The 16,996-nt window shown below is 32.0% G+C and overlaps 1 protein-coding gene across 3 annotated transcripts in view; it reads left to right on the top strand.

The window, feature by feature from the left end:
- Positions 1 to 205: 205 nt before the first annotated feature.
- The window catches only part of LOC132931001 (CUGBP Elav-like family member 2), a 110,169-nt gene continuing 93,378 nt past the window's right edge, over positions 206 to 16,996 (top strand). Inside the window, exon 1 of one of the 3 annotated variants that reach the window (XM_060997166.1) lies at positions 206 to 291. The gene's annotated coding sequence lies outside the window, so the exon portion shown is untranslated. Of the gene's footprint in view, positions 292 to 414; positions 659 to 2,379; positions 3,198 to 16,996 lie in introns of those variants that run through there. The other 2 variants (XM_060997164.1, XM_060997165.1) reach the window with 2 other exon arrangements.

The raw sequence follows: 16,996 nt of genomic DNA, 5'->3' as shown, positions 1-16,996 counted from the left end.
ATAAATAAAAATAAAATGATAAATAATGAAACCGAATAAAATAAACCGCCAAGCCGTCGCTACCACAGCCGCCGCCGACAGGACTGATAACGTTGCGACGGCGACTGTGGCCGAGCCATACGACGGCGCCCGAACGCACGAGGGTAGCGCGTCTACAACAAGTCGCCGACCGCTCGTACTCGTGGGGGGCCGGGCCAGTCGTACGCCGGGTCGCGCCGTTAGTTTGCCGTCGTATTCGCCGCCCCCGTCAGTGCTCGATTTCGTATAAAATAATTTCGTCGTGTCCGTCGTGTGCGTATCGTGTCTAAAAAAATAAAGAATTCCAATATATATATATATATATATATATATATTATTTAATTTTTTTTTTAATACTCGCGGGATACACGTTGCAAAAAAAAAAAATGAGTTAGGATAAATTTTTTTGGTTTTTCTTTTTTTTTCTTATTACAAAGTTTTTTCTTATTTTGCGTAACCCTTGTACATTATTTTTATACTTTTAAATCGGTTTCTTAATTTACTATTATTATTATTATTTTTTTTATTTGTGGTGTCTGTGTCTGTCCGTCCTTCCGTCACTGTTTTTTTTATTTATTTATTTTATTTACTGTCATCTAATTGTGTCGCTGACGAGTTGGGATTTTTATTTTATCCATTGGTTTGTGCATCACATTTAATTTTTATGTACATTAAAATATTATGATATCCCGTGGGCTGCGGGGTGCGTTACCCGTTCAAAGAAAATATTTTAAAAAACACCAAAATAACAACAGGTTATAAAATAATTGTAATGACGATTACTCATTTGAATATATACTTTTTTTAATGTTGGTTTAATGCTAATGTTCGGTACAAGCACCCTGAAGCTCACTTTGTAGACTAATAATGCCTCTGATGTAGCGTTGTGTCCAAAAATAAAATATGTATTCAAAATTCGAGAAAAACGCCGGAAAATAATATTAAGTAAAAATACAATTTAAGTACAGTTATATATAATATAATATTATTAGTGCGATTTTTCAAGAATCTCAAGTGGAAAATTAAACCCATTTTATTATCCGGCGGTGTTCGAGGATATTATTTTTTAGCAATGTAATCCCACGGGGTACAACAGAAATTTGTATATTTCCCTACCCTTTCTGAGCCTTTTTCACCCCTACAGTTTATCTCAGTGTAAAGCTAAGGTATTCATACACCAGAGATAACAAGGTTGAGGGTGCATGCGATAGTGTTTTCTGTAATATGAAAAAAAGGTAAATTATGGGGTTAGTAGTAGTAATAGTGAATGTAAGTAGAGGGTGAAAGAGGTCAAAGGTCAGGAAACATGTTAACTGTGCCTTGAGGACTTCTATGTGCTCAACTCAACATTTTATCAATTGATTTTAATATTAATTTTTTTTTTATCTTCTGGATCATTACATTTTAATTAAAATCACATTGGAAAAATAAATAAAAACTGTCTATTGTCATGGCATTTAAAGTTTCGGCTATTGGGAATCGAAAGAATAAATATCCGTTTAAATTAATAAAAACACGGTCCCCGTCGCTGATGTAGTCTTCATTTAGTATTCATCACTCGTCCTACCCACCTCCCCGGAAACCATTGCGTTTACCCACCCCTAACTTTCAAATACTGATTAATTTTGCTTCAACAGTAAAAAGAAAAATGCCAATTTGCGTTCAATTTAATATTATATTCTTTCTCTGGACAGTTTAGTTTTTTTTGTTTTTTTTTTGTCGACTTTGTTATGCCAGCAAAACCCTACAAATCCCTAGTGTTATGTGCCTTCGTCATTGTCGTCGTACGGTTTCTATAACACTTGTTGAGGCTTCCACCACTGTTTGTTCCACAAGCGAATTTAATATTTGCCAGAAACAATTGGATTGCTATTTGTTCCAATAATCATCTTCTCTTTTTATTTTTACTTTATTGAAAATGTCAAGAAAGAAATGATTGCCTCTTCAAACGAAGCGTATATAATGTGTACTCATAACAGTATTTTATTTTATAAATTCAACATTATATTATTGTTACACCATAATATTACATTTTCATTTTATAATATCTTTTATTTAACTTTTTAATAAATAGTTTATTTGTTAAAAAATGTTATTGTATTGATAAAAAAATTTTAATTTGAAAATATTATTCTTAAAATATTGTTTACACCTCTCAGTTTTGTTTTAATACTTCGCGGATAACTTATATTCGCTGAAAAAAAATTATAGTATAATTGGATTAAAACATTTAATTTTTTTGATAACATTAAAATATTCTGTTTCGTTTTTACATACATTTATTTTTCTATAACATTCTTTGCATCCTTCTAATTTACAAAGTATTCATTTTAAACTGAAAATGTGGCCTACTTAAAACGGTTTTTGTTGAGTTGGTATAAAAAATGTAATTTCACTTATATTTTCAAGAATGTTTTTCAACCCCTCTTTGGTTAATTGTTTCGAGACAAAGTTCCGAACTTGTATTACACTCAAATACTTGTTTGACTATACTTGAGAGTAAAACCTATTTCAATAGTTCATCATGAGTGAACATTCTTTACCTTGAATACACATTTGAATTTTAAACAGGCTGTGCACAAACCCTAATTTATAACGTTTTTTTAACTATTTTTTTTCCAAATGATTTGAGTAACCATATTCATCCAAAAATATTATTCACGAAGTTTCCGGTATACATTTAACCAGAAGTAGATTTTAATGTACATTGCACATTTTATTGTTTTATAAATATCACACATGAAAATTACAAAATCTTAAAATCCATGAGCATTGTGACTGTGTTTACACTCACACGCGTGTATATCGCACACAGACACTTATACACACAATCGATTACTATTGTCTTTGTAACGAACAAAGTGCCGTATTTGTGATTAGGTATTACGTTGTCCCATAAGAAATTTTGTTTTTTTCACTTGACTATAATATTCCCTCTTAGCCGTACCATTCATTTTGTTTGCTCAGTATTAATCACTAGGTTCAACCGGTCGGCACACCCAAGATAAAGAGAACCAAATCAAATAAACCGTCGAAACGCTGACAGTATTACAATATTCTATGTATTAACGACACTTGAACGTTAAATACAATACTATTATGGTATTACCATGCGCGCGTACACAAGACTTACACAAGAGTTAGTTTGGCCACTGACTATATCTCAACCGGGTTAACAGGTTAGCTGATTCAAATAAGTGTACACAATTTTGGACGAAAAATGGGTGCCTACATAACTTTTTCGCTCGCTACAATTATTAGTGTGATACCGTATTCGCTATTGGTGTGATTATTATAAATGCTTATATAAATAATGAATATCAACGGTGGACATATTATAGAGATACGGTGGGTGTAGTCGTTTACTTTATCACTCGAAAATGATAATTTACGCTCGTTTCTTAACCTTATATATTCCGTTATTATTCTTTGGGACCGTAAACATTTAAAGTTTACGTAAGTAAAATATAATAGCAGCAATAAAGCGATTTTTGTGGAGGATAAAAACGGCAGTCCGCTTTATTACTGTTTGCGAAGCTATATACATATATATTATGATACGCGTATAATTTATACATAATATTATGTACAACTGTAATTTTATAATATATATACATATATATTGCTCAATAAAAGTATATTTCGAACGCGTCAAAATAATATTTATTATTGAAACACATAAGTCACTTGATAATCATATATTTATATTACTATTATATAATATAATATATTGTATTTATGTATACCTATTTATAATATTATACAGAACGAAATTTCAATTTTGCGAATAATAAAAATCGGTGACGGGACATTATCGAAACAGACGTCGTAATATAACGGTTATATCATATTATGTTCATACGAGTATGCAGTACCTATACTTGTAAATATTTTAAATTTTTTTATTCGGCGACCACAAAATATTAACTATCTGACGATTATTGTTTTTTTTAAAAAAAAAATTAAATAAATAATCAGCGTTCTTTTTGTATGTCTATAACCATCATTATTTCAATCGAAGCGTGAACGTTTTGTCTGCATGAGAATCTCATATACAAGGCTTGGTCTGAGTATTTTGTCCTGTTGTCCTGAAATGTTATAGGATTTTTATGTTGATGCTGAGTTGGGGGCAATGTATTGAGGGTATTTTTTTAGATTATTAGAAATTTATGTCATTACTGTTCTGGTGTTTTATAATATTTTACAGTAATAATAGAATTGACATTGATATGTATTTTTATACTATAATAATTTTATTCTAACCACCTATATTCGTTGAATCAATAGAATTTAGTTTTGGTATATTTTACTGTCTATTATGTATTTAAACCAGACGTCTTACTTACCGTGACTCGTCCGACAGCCTTTGAATCTCCGTGTGCGTTCTTCATTATCGATACGTGAGCGTACATGCATAGGTATACGGGATACGGATCACTCGCGGAAACTAAGAGGTAGCGGAGTTTGAACACAGTTTTTAGTTATTACCATATTCTTCGAACGCCAAGAGTGAAGGGTTGGTAGTTGGACGGATAGCTTAGGGGCGGGTTCGACGACCTGGCTTTTACGAAAATTTGCTTGCAGCCATCGACGTGTTTTCTGTCTGTATACGTTTTTGTCGAACGTGGACGAGGTGGGGTGCGCGTGCGAGTGTATAAGTATACAATACAGTGATGTTTGTTCGTCATCAATCATTAGTGCGGATAACTGGGCGGGGTGCTCACTGTCGCCGTTGTCGTAGTCAAATTACATTGACTCCTAATCCCTCTTTACCGCTACGCAGCTACCACCACTATACCCATTGCGACAGCCTACACCACTAATACCACTACCACTGTATATACCGTTGCAGTGTACTTCCTATCTATAGTCTTCCAGGCACTTTCATTTGGCACGTCAATCATGCGCAAAACAAAAGTTCTCCGAACAAAGTTAACCCTCCCCGGCCGATCGACGCACCCTCATCCGCTCATCAAAAACCCGTCGAATCTTTTGACTTGTGGTGTATATTATATTCCGGCGTACGTGTTTATTCAATTTCGATATTAACCGTCGACGGATATTATTCGGGCGTGTACGATAAGCCGGTTTTGACATGTTGCTCGTGCTTGCTGTGCGCGCGCCGCACACACACGCACGTGTGCGCGTGCACACACACAGCGTCGGTAATGTTGGTACTGATAACGGTACAGAGTGATAGCAGTGGTATACGGTTTATTAGTCATTTCGATACTAGTCGTAATATATTATATGGGAGATAAGCAAATCGTGCGGTTATCGCCTACTGCGTGTTTCTGTCTGCATCGTAAATAATATTAATTTTTTGTTGTTAAAATATGCACATGTGTTTGCTTTTAAAACCGACGAGAGTCGATAGTCGTACAATTATTATCATAAAACACTATAAACGATTATATCATACAACATCCGTAGTCGGCTGGTGCCACCCTGTATCGACGTTTGTGGTATCGTTATGTTGTTTGTGTCCAAAGTTTTCGCACGGGATGCACGTAATGTTCGCTAAACAATACACACACACACACACACACACATGGTATCACAATAAATATTATCATAAATATTAATATGTATCTGTTTGTCGTGTTTTCTAAATTTCTAATTAGGTATAATTTGTTCTAGTTTCGATGAAAATCCTAAGGGGTTCACTACGTTAGATTTATGATGATTCAGTGTACCTAATAAAGAAATAAAACAACAAAAAAAAGTTTTAATTGTACAAAGTATTGTATAATTTACACCACAAAGACGAACTGATTTTTCCATAAATTGATAATACGCTGACGTTGTATGTATAAGTTAATAATTCTTGAATTTCAAAAAGAAAAAATGTTCTCAAAGGTTCAAAAACTTTTTTATAATCAAGAATTTTAAAAGTTTTGTATACAAAATATACATAATATACTAAATGTGAAAATGCATTGAAATGTGTAACTACGTGTATTCCGTTTGGTGTTCATGAGTAAATGTAATTTTAATATTTATATATGTATATGACAATTGTAAATTGTGTAGGTAGGTTACCTACTTTGATATTAAAATAAGTGTTTATTCGTTTTCAATTAAAAAATTGTTTGTTTCAACCGTGATTAAACCAGTATGAATTTTTATGGATTTCAGATAACGCTTTGAAAAGAATTCTATCTACTTGTAATTATAATTTCGTTAATCATTTATGTTATCGCGTTGGTCTCAATTTGCCATATTGATTTTTTAGCTATTCAAACATTATCTATAATATGTATTAAAAATAAAATTGTTAAACATATAAAAGTAATAACCATTTAAGTAAAATAGATGATACAATATTGTACTAAATAATAATTATAAAACAAAACTCGTCAAATTCACTTGCGTACCTATAAACAATATTCATTTTTTAATTAAAATTTTTAGCGTTATTTTAATTAATTATTATATACATGTATATTGACGTGAAATATTTTTTTAAAACTATTATTTATGAACTTATAGTTTACCTAATTATAATGTATTAAGGTCATTATAAGACAAGACGTATTAATATTTTAGTATTTTACGCTTTATTTATACGATGGTGCATGAAATATAGAACGTAGCTCAGAACCGTAAAATTTCGAATGTGATTATTTATCTATGTATATCCTGTTCGACTGTAAAAATAGAAATAAAATAAAAAATACTTTACCATTTAGATTTGCTTTGGAGTCAATATTATTATATTTTATTTCCGGTATCAGACGAAGCTATATTGTATAAGTAATTTATTTGAGTGATGAAAACGATGACGTGGTCATAGAGTACGTGCGTGTGTTTGTGTGTGGTAGGGTATGGGGAGATGTTCATAGTCGTGAGTTTGTACATGTACCCGGAAACGGGTAAATGAAAAACGCAAAGAAATTAGCGCGCTAAAATTCCACACGTCCGTGAATGGCGCACGGCGGAGAGGATTATCACGCGTGCAACAGCACGTCGGACAGCTCTCACCACTATACAATATATAGTAAAATGATAATGCTCGCAACGTTTATCGCTGCAACAAAGGTCGTCCCTAAAAGGTAACAACAATAATAATCGACGCCCACGTCTTATTGTAGAGTTTTCTACGTGCAATAGGAATAATCGCGATTGTATTTTAAATCTGTTTTCTATTTTAGTCGATTATTAATATTATTTAATTTTTTTGGTTCAAATGTTGATTACTTTTTATTAGAATATGTATTGAAAATGTACATCTGACAATTCACAATGTTGGTATTATGTATAGTTGGGCTTCAATGGAAAATAATCAAAACATTTATAGCCACTACATATACATAGGTACGAAGTACTACAGAGTTGTGGTTTTTTTTAATTATAATCAATAGTTTTATCTATAAACATGCGTCGTCGTCGTACTTTGAATTTGTTTTCTGCGTACCACGCGAATTACGCTCACTGTTGTATACAAACGTACGAGAAAAATAATGTACTGACAGAAAATAATATTATGCTTTATAATTTGTACTCCATTTTATATTGTTTTCATATATAAGTTTTTATTTATGCGAAGATTTTGTTACGCTTTGTTGCTTTCATATTGACATTTTAAATATTACATACTATTTTGTGTTTATAACACTTTATTTCGGGTTTTTTTTTTATAGTTTTTATAAAAATATAAAATAAATAATTACCTAGTCCTTTGATTGTTTTAGGGTTTGTTCTTGTGCCGTTATTTTTTAAAAAGAATAAAAAACATTTTCTTTTAATATTTTTTTTACGACTGGTCAATTTTCAAATTTTAACCAGCTGTCACGAAATTATTAATATTTAATACTTGATATATACTTGCCCTATTATTAACAATTCGACCATCAGAAAGTTTATTTTCTTTGTGTTTCGAATCAATATTACATCTATATTTAGTGGCCTGGACACACATATTCACTTAGATAAATGTATTTTTCAAATAGACTAAATAACTGTTTAAATATTTATATTTGATAATAAAACGAGATATGTACATAGTACATTAATATACGAAGTCTTAAATAATAAAAGCTATATTATACAATTTTTTTCTTTATATTCAATATTGCGATATTTATTGTTTGCGTCACTCTTAGTACGAGTACTTAAGTGTTTGTTGTTATACTGTTATTGTGTTACCTACTTTAATAATCAATTCAATTAAAAATAGATAGGTACATTTATCTACCTACATTTAATAAATTAATATTAAAGTAATTTTATCAAACATCGAAATTTAACTTATCAAGCTCATTGCTATAGAGAGTAATTAGAAGAAAAAAAACAGTATGAATGTAAATTTCAAAAGTTCCTGTACACAGAAAAAAGAAATAGCATTATCGTTAGAATAAAATGTTTTTTATTTTTTCATATATAAAATCTATTTTTTATAGTACACTATATCCTCTTACAAAAACTAAAGAGTATTCAGTCATGAAAATATTTGTTTGATTTCTTTATTTGAGGAATTATAGTTTTTATATTAATTCTTTAAAATATAAATCAATACATATTGAATGATTTAATTTATTTATTTATAAAAATAATAATTCAATTATATATGACAATCATTGTCAGCATGTTAAATAGTTCTTTTCTACATAAATCTTTAAATATTTTTAACGATTCGTATAATAATAATATAAAACCTAAGATCTTATTAACAACAAATAATAAAATATAACTAATAAATTAATATTAATTTAAATATATAATGGAGAGTATACGTATTAAATAATCGTTTAGATTGTGTGTGTTTTTATTTAAATAAATTATTAATTCGATAGCCATGTAAAAGTAGTTTATTAATTAATATTTTTTTTTTTGAAAACAAATAAAAGGTATATTGTGAATTTTATGTCAGAAATGTCTAGATAGGGGGGAGGAGGAGGGGTCTGGATTATCGCCCTATAATCTCAACATCAGAGCGTATAATAAACAATCTTCAAAAGTAATGATACAATAAAAAATAAAACAGCAAAACAAACGACACTATTTAATGTACTTTTTTTTTTATTATAATCATTGTGGTTATTATAATTTGTGTACAATAATACGTTCATTATACATATGTTAAACATTTATTGTTCACCACACTGATGCACGCACGCTTTCAGACGTAAGAATAGATGTTGATTCGTTTACCCATACTAGTGGTGTTTTATTCGCTGTCATCTCATAGACTTTTTAGTGCACACATAATTTCTTCTCGTTCATAAGATACTGTTGAGTGTTGACAGGATTTATATAGCGCGGGGCATAAAGTATTATTGCATTTATACCTTCGATCGTAAATTGATAATTGTTTTCGTGTATGGTAATTATATTTGTTGGTGTAATCGAGTGTGGGGGAAAAATTTATCAAAAAAACATCATAATGTAGTTCCCCTCAACAAATCGATCGGAAAAACAAGGGTCCGTTTTATTAAGGGTGGAACAGCACCGCAAAAATGGTGAATAATCTAGTGTGTAATTCACCGTGTGCAAGTGCGTATTATATTCCTGAAGGGCCAGAACGCAAAATCCTTCTTTTGTTCCGCGCTCGCGGCTCTCGAGACGCGGCCAGACGAGTAACAAAAGCGCACACGTCGTCGTCCTTGTCGTCGTTGTCGTCATCATAGTCTTCGTCATCGGCCTCGTTTCCATAAATAATAATCAACGCATAAGTCCTTCGTCGTCGATGGGTATTCGCGCGAATATAACAACACAACCCTCTTAGGAGTACCGGAATTTACAGGCGAACAAAAAACAAAAGAGTCCTCAGGGCCCAAAGACGTTTTCGTACCCTACACAACATAAATAGATACGCAGTAGTGTTTTACCGGTGCTGGTTATTTTATAGGCTTGTGAAATGCAGACGACTTACGCAGGTAGGAGAAGTACCAGAGCGTTTTATTTTACAATTCGCCACGTCAAAATATCGCATTACAGCGTTTGTCTACACACTTGTACACAATATAATATACCGGGCCGTGTCTTAAGCATTGATTTGTACCTACTATCATGTGCTATATTCCAGTGGTTCTCAAACTTTTTTACATTCACGTATCATTACCTAAACAGTTTGAAAATTTTCACGTACTGTTACCGCAACCTTTTCTTTTTTCCTTATCCTAATCTAATCTGGTATCACAGGTTGAGAAACGTTGTGTTATACCACCCGATGACATTGAGCGGTTTATTTTACAACTCTTCCCCCCGTATATGTTACGTTGTTATTGAATTTCTATAAGTTGCGGCTTGTCGATTCGCTGACAACACTGCCGTCTCATCGTTAAAAAATGCACAAACTGAGTGACGCAAAAATTGAAAGTCAAAACTTCAAAGTACCTGTTTGCGCTTGATTCGGGCCATAAAATTGTTTACCTTTTCCACAATTTGACAGTACCGCTATAATTTATAACTCGCTCGATTCCGACACTGTTGATAATGGAGTTGAGGAAAAGTTTTTGGCTCTCAACTTCTTTTACCGGCGGATGCTGTTAACCATCAGTATTTCATATATTATATATTCCATTGTACATTTTACGGAACACCAGAATAAGCGTTAAAGTTTATTAATTGTTAAATATACACTCAGCACTAAGTTATAATATATTATCATGCACCGTGCACGTATACTAATTAGCAATTAATGTTTCAAACAATAATTATTGTACATTTTTAACAAAATAAATACTAATGTATACAGATCAGGGAATTAAAATGTTAGCTGATGGTTTTTTACATTGGAAATATTGAATAATACACGTAGGCATAAAAAAAGGTTTAGGCATAGGCAGATATTTAGTTGAATTTTTAGAGGGGCTATAATAATCTAATGTAAAGTGACCCTGCACTCCCTTTCTATACACAATTATAACATATTATATTCCAGCGGTTCCCAAACTTTTTTAGTTCACGCTACCCTAAAAATTAAAAAAAATAATTGCGCCTCCCATAAAAAATTAAATTACAAATTTATAGTACTTAAATATACAAACATTTTTATTTTTATGACAATATAAGTTAACAGTAAATATTTACTACGCCAATCGCGCCTCCCAAGGGAGGCGCACCTCACAGTTTGGGAACCGCTTTTATATTCGATTTTTGGGGAGTCTATTGATATACTTGGGGGGCTAAGCCCCCCTAAGTCCTTCCCGATGTCCACCTATATGGTTTTAGGGTATTTTTACTGTTATTAATTTGGATTTACATAGTTTGAGCAATTAAATGATTTAAAAAAAATAAATAAAATTCAATTTGCCAAAAATAAGTAACAGTTTATTGAAATTTTCTAAAATTATAAACTAAGAATAATTTTGTTTTAATAATGGCTTAAGTGTATAATGATTAAAGTAACTTTTTAGTTTTTATAGAATTACAAAGTTGGCTACCGATCAATTTAGTGATATAGAACCATTAGTTTAGTCACTTATAGTTTGTTGAGATATGTCGATATTATTAATGAAATGGGTTTAGATCCAAAACCAACTATATAATATTGTTATATAGTGTAATTGATCTAATTTTTTTGTAGACAAAAGATGCCTTTACTTAATGTAAGTTATGTTAATCATATGTCATATTATTTACGCACTTATTATATAGATACATTAAAAATTATACATTACCAAGAATTTAATTTTTAATATTTTATTTGAGATACGACGAAATATTGAGAGTGTATCTATACTTAAAATAAATATAATATCAAATAACAGATATACATATTATTATAAATTAATGTTGTTAAAATATAATATTCAAAGAATTTAAGCTCCATGAATATAGTTTTTATCGTGGAAATGATCCAATTTAAATTAAATTAAATTCACGGAATTATTCTAATTTACACGCCACCGGTAAATATAGGTAAAACATTGTTTTTTTTTTTCGTTTAAGATGTAATCATCCACAATATTATGCTGTTAAACTCTATACACAGTGTATACTTTCCGTAGTCAACTGAGTACATTATTTTTTATTAAAAATTATAAACGTCACTTTTCCAATATATATATTTTATTTTATTTGTGAGAAAATGAATTGCATTATCGTTGTGGCGTCGGAACCATTATAAAGAAGCACGTCAGACATGATCGAGCATTTTATGCATAATTCGTGTTAGTCTGATGGGCACGTGTAGTTAAGGGCTTGTACGAGACGCCTCCGTTTCTACTAACGGAAAGCGAAACGTATATAATATGTATATAAAAATAAATATTAATAACAATATTAATATAATGAATCCTATCCCGTTGCCCATGTTTGGATGTCCACGGCTACGCGGCGTGTCGCCGTCGTGTATCATTTCCTGCGAGATTTCTTAAATTAGACGCCGGAGGCAATAAAATTAAATGACCGCGGTAGAGAGACGCGTGGAGGAGAATATATACTACGAGTGACAGAGAGAGAGAGAGAGAGAGAGAGAGAGAGAGAGAGAGAGAAACAGATATAGTGAGAGAGTAAAGGGACTCGAAGCGAAAACGAATATAAATACGTTCTTTTGGTGTTGCGTATTCGTGTAAAAAAAAAAGATGGAAAAAAGAAAACAAGAAAGTTGAAAAAAAATAAACCGATGAGAAAACGGGAAACAACACGTCGCAGATCTATTTATAAAGGTCATCGGATGAAGAGGGGCGTTGGGTGGGGGGTTCATAATATGTGTTGAGCGTGTGCGCCTAGTGTGTTTGGCGAGGGACGGGCGATCATCGAGAATGCAACGGAGTATTTACTATTTGATAAATAATATACATGCCCGTGCAGGGTGAGCTCGTTTAATAATTTGTGTACGACACGTGCCAATATAATAACTGGACAATAGTGTGTCGTGGACTATATTTTTAATTGATTTATGATTAATCCATAGGAAATCGATCTTCTTTTTCTGCGTTATGCACTGACGATTTTCTGGACAGATATCATCTGATTCGTTATTTATTCGCCTCGCGGAGAAACGCATTGCGTGTGACGGCCGCCGAATTCCGCAAGACATTGTTTCGAACCCACCTACACACACCGAGTACATTTTGATTTGTTCGGGTACAATATAACGGTCGATTGCAAAGTATATATAGTATACTATATAATACTTATACGTGCCCCATCTGTAACTGCAAAAGTTCGTGTTTGGCGGGCTGACCGCTATATAGTGGCACGGCTGCAGTTAGCGCAGCACCATACAGGGTATTACATAAATAACTGACAAGTGTGATTAACCAACTTCCACGTGTTTAATTTGAAAACTCGTTGTATTTAACCAATGTGAAAAATGTTGTCATTCGTTTTAGTATCACGTATTCATCATACGACGATCGTCTAATATAATAATAATAATTAAAATATAAGTCTTTTAACGATTAAATTTGTTAGGTTTTTTCTATAATACACTCTACACATAAAATAATATATATATACAAACGCACACGCACAAACGCACATGCACACAGTCGAATTTCGTATTATTCACGAATGCTAGAAAAAAATAACAACAACTGGGCGAAAAGAGGAAAAATATATTTCGAATAAGGTCTGGCGGGCTTGTAACGCGTGTTGTATTGACCTTTAAAATTTGTATAATAAGTGTTTTTCGTTTAACAGCGTGCGCGGCCGAATAAACTACGTGAAACGTTTTTCGACACTAGACGAGACGTGTCGGTGTTTTCTGCGTTTACTCTCACTCTCATACAACACGCTATCGGTCTCGAGTCCCAAAGGTGTTTATACGTGTGGCGTTTGTGTAATAATGTGTATGCACATTTAAGTCCGTTCGAATTGCGAGGGATCGTCGGTCGAATTACCCACAAATTGCGAGTGCGTTGAACGGACTCGTTGTGTTTAAACAAATCCATCAGTATACTAAGTATACAATAATAATACAATACAATACTGCGGAGTGCGGATCTCCTCAGCATAACTTTATTATCATCGAAACATACAGTTGGGGCTAAATATTCGAATTCGATATACATATTTTCAGATTTATTTTTTTGCTCTATTTATTTGAAAATTATTTATATTCTCCTGTAGGTCGAAAGTTTAAAAGTACAAATTTGTATTTTGTTATTTATTTTTTGTAAATAATAATAAACTCAAATCGGATATCCATAATATGATATACTGATATATCACTTTTACTTGGGTAACTCTGGAAATTTTATAAAAAAATATATATACAAATAATATGCGCTCGAGTACGGTATGTGAAACAAACTTAGTCGTTCTTACGGTCTTACATAATAATATGTATTTTGGTACGTGGAATTCAGCCGTCTAAAAAAAGTTGATTCTCTGTTTCAGTATACGAATGTCGAACTTTTTATGTATTTTATTTATGAAAGTTTTTCAGTGAATTAATTATTACATAAATAATATATATATTTATGTATATTTATTGCTTTGAATTTGAAATATAAATGTTAGCTAATAATTTGATTGGAAAATAATAATTTAAACTCAGCTGAAAATTTTAGTTATTAATAATTAGTTAATTATTGCACAGAAATATTTTAATAATTGTATAACCATAAATGGTTATTATCATCGCATTGTCTTGAGTTTCGACATCGTATTATTGTTTTCCATGATATTACTGGGATTTAACTGTGAGCTATAATAACGATGCGACCTAAATTATATTCCCTAGGGTTCATCTGAAATTGGGGTTGAATGGAAAGGGGTGAAAAAACATGTGCGTACGAATAATGAACACAGTTTGTTTTGATCAACCAATCAGTTTTTTTTTTAAAGTTCAAAACATAAAGCATGTGGATTTTTAATCTAACAGAATATATAATATTTTCACGTAAATATAGATTGTTTTTAATTAACAGAATCATTCGTTTTTGTAATAACAGTGGGTAAGTATATCTAATAGTTATATATTTTGATGAATGATGGATTTTTAATATTTATATATACGTTTTACATGTAGGTACATGAATCGGTATAAATAATAATGATCATAATTAATGTACAAAATATGATGTTCGTATACCGAATTAAAAAGTATATAATAAATAACGCTATTAATTCTTACAATTTATTTTAAATTCAAACTATACTTAAAGTAAGAAATTATTGTTAAAGTTAAATTTATCGTTTTAAAACAAAACAATACATGTATATATAAATAAAAGTGATAATTAAATTATATAAGGACTTCTCGGCCATTTGAACGATTTGTACTTAAACCATGCTAAACGGTGAAAAGATTTTCCTAGTGATTCAAATTTAAAAGATAATTATATAAACGTCTACGCCGTTTTGAAATGTCAAAAGTTTTCAAGTGGAAGTTTGTGTGGCCAATCTTTTTTGCCTATATGACATAAATTGACACGGCGATAACGGGATTTGATAAATTTTTATTCAATTAATTCTAACGAATTGTTTGTCAGCAAATTTAAAAGTTTTGAAAATACGAGTACGTAAGATAAAACTTTGCCAATACCATAATTTTGATTCGAAGAGTTAGTGAAGTAAATGTAACTGTTCTGTGGGGATTGGAATCGTATAATATGTTTGTTGTAGAATAATTATGCATGCTCTTAAAGTGGTGTGAACGTGTTTGCAGGAAAAAAAATATTATTGAAACGTTTATAAAACGGTTTTCGGGTCTGATCGTTTAAGGCTCGTTTTTCCACTGCAGACGACACGCAATTATTGAACAGATGCGGATTTCCACTGTTCAACGGGTGCGTTCGTTTCGCCGATCAAACAAAAACACGTTTGTTGACCGTTCGAATGCACGCTTTAATAGTCGTCAAGATAAGACCAAAGGCCAAATTACGTCCGAAGAATGTCGTTTTGTCGTGTGGCGTTAATTGCGCTGTAGGTTTCGCATACTCAACTGTTTCACCGTTTTTGGACAAAGAAAAATGACAAAACCATTTTTCCGGAGGGGGGTTAAAAAACCGTTGCGATGAAGAGACTGCGACGATGGTGTTTGGTTTAAATAAATAAATTCTGACAGAATTTCCAAAACGGACTTCCCGGGACCGTTGATAAAAAAATAATATTCTTATACATAATATCGATTATAGACTGATTATTACGTCAGTGGCGGTGGTGAACCGAGGTAGTGTCGTAAACTGTGCGTGAATATTCTTCGCGTCGTATCAATAATATTGGCTGTTAATAATTTACAAGAACCGAAATAAACTATGGAATTTGCGCCGTTTCTGCTGTATATATGCGAACTCGTTGAATTACACAGTAGCGTTGGTGTGTAATATGTACGCACAGTCACGTATTGTTTTTGTTGTTCTCGTCGAAAGTTAATACCGAAAGTGAAAACGTCAGAAAACCGCGTGCACGGAATCAACCGAATCAATTTACGCGAACTATAATACGGTTCTCGCACTATACATTTTCAGAACATATTATACAAAATATAATGTTCAAAACGAACAGGTCACGGCAATAGTGACTAATTCGTATGAGAATTTGACACTCGGGGTTTGTTTGAAATCAATTATTCGAATTCCACGCGTTCAAACCGCGCTCCGATATTTACATATTATTATTTATTTAAAAAAATAAAACGTCAAGTATGAAGACGACAAATCCTGGAAAAATTGTTTTTTCCCGATGTTTTTAGGTTTTTAACTTTGGAATTCTCGAAATGTCTTACAAACCGTGTGGGGCAGCGTTCGGTGAAAAACTAAACGGAAATTCCGCAGCGACCTCCGTGTATTTAAAATGAAAGTCCGAGTGCACTGCAGTATTACTGTACCTACATACCTGCTCATCTGCTACCATAGTAATATGTGGTTTGACGGAGAGAGGAATAATATTGACGTAAAAGTAACAGCGGGTTGCTAGCAGTGCGTCAAAGGAATGGGAATAATAAAATACATTTTTGTAGCAGTCGTATTTTTCCTAACGGTGTATAAATATATACCACTTTGAATTCTTTAAGATATTTTTATATAATATTGAAATACGACGCGTCTCTGAAGCGCACGTAAATATTCCAGCCGTGAAA

The sequence above is a fragment of the Rhopalosiphum padi genome, chromosome 4, assembly GCF_020882245.1.
Source record: "Rhopalosiphum padi isolate XX-2018 chromosome 4, ASM2088224v1, whole genome shotgun sequence".
Classification (NCBI taxonomy): Eukaryota; Metazoa; Arthropoda; class Insecta; order Hemiptera; family Aphididae; genus Rhopalosiphum; species Rhopalosiphum padi.
The sequence above is the reverse complement of the archived record's forward strand: the minus strand, read 5'-3'. Positions and strand labels throughout refer to the sequence as shown.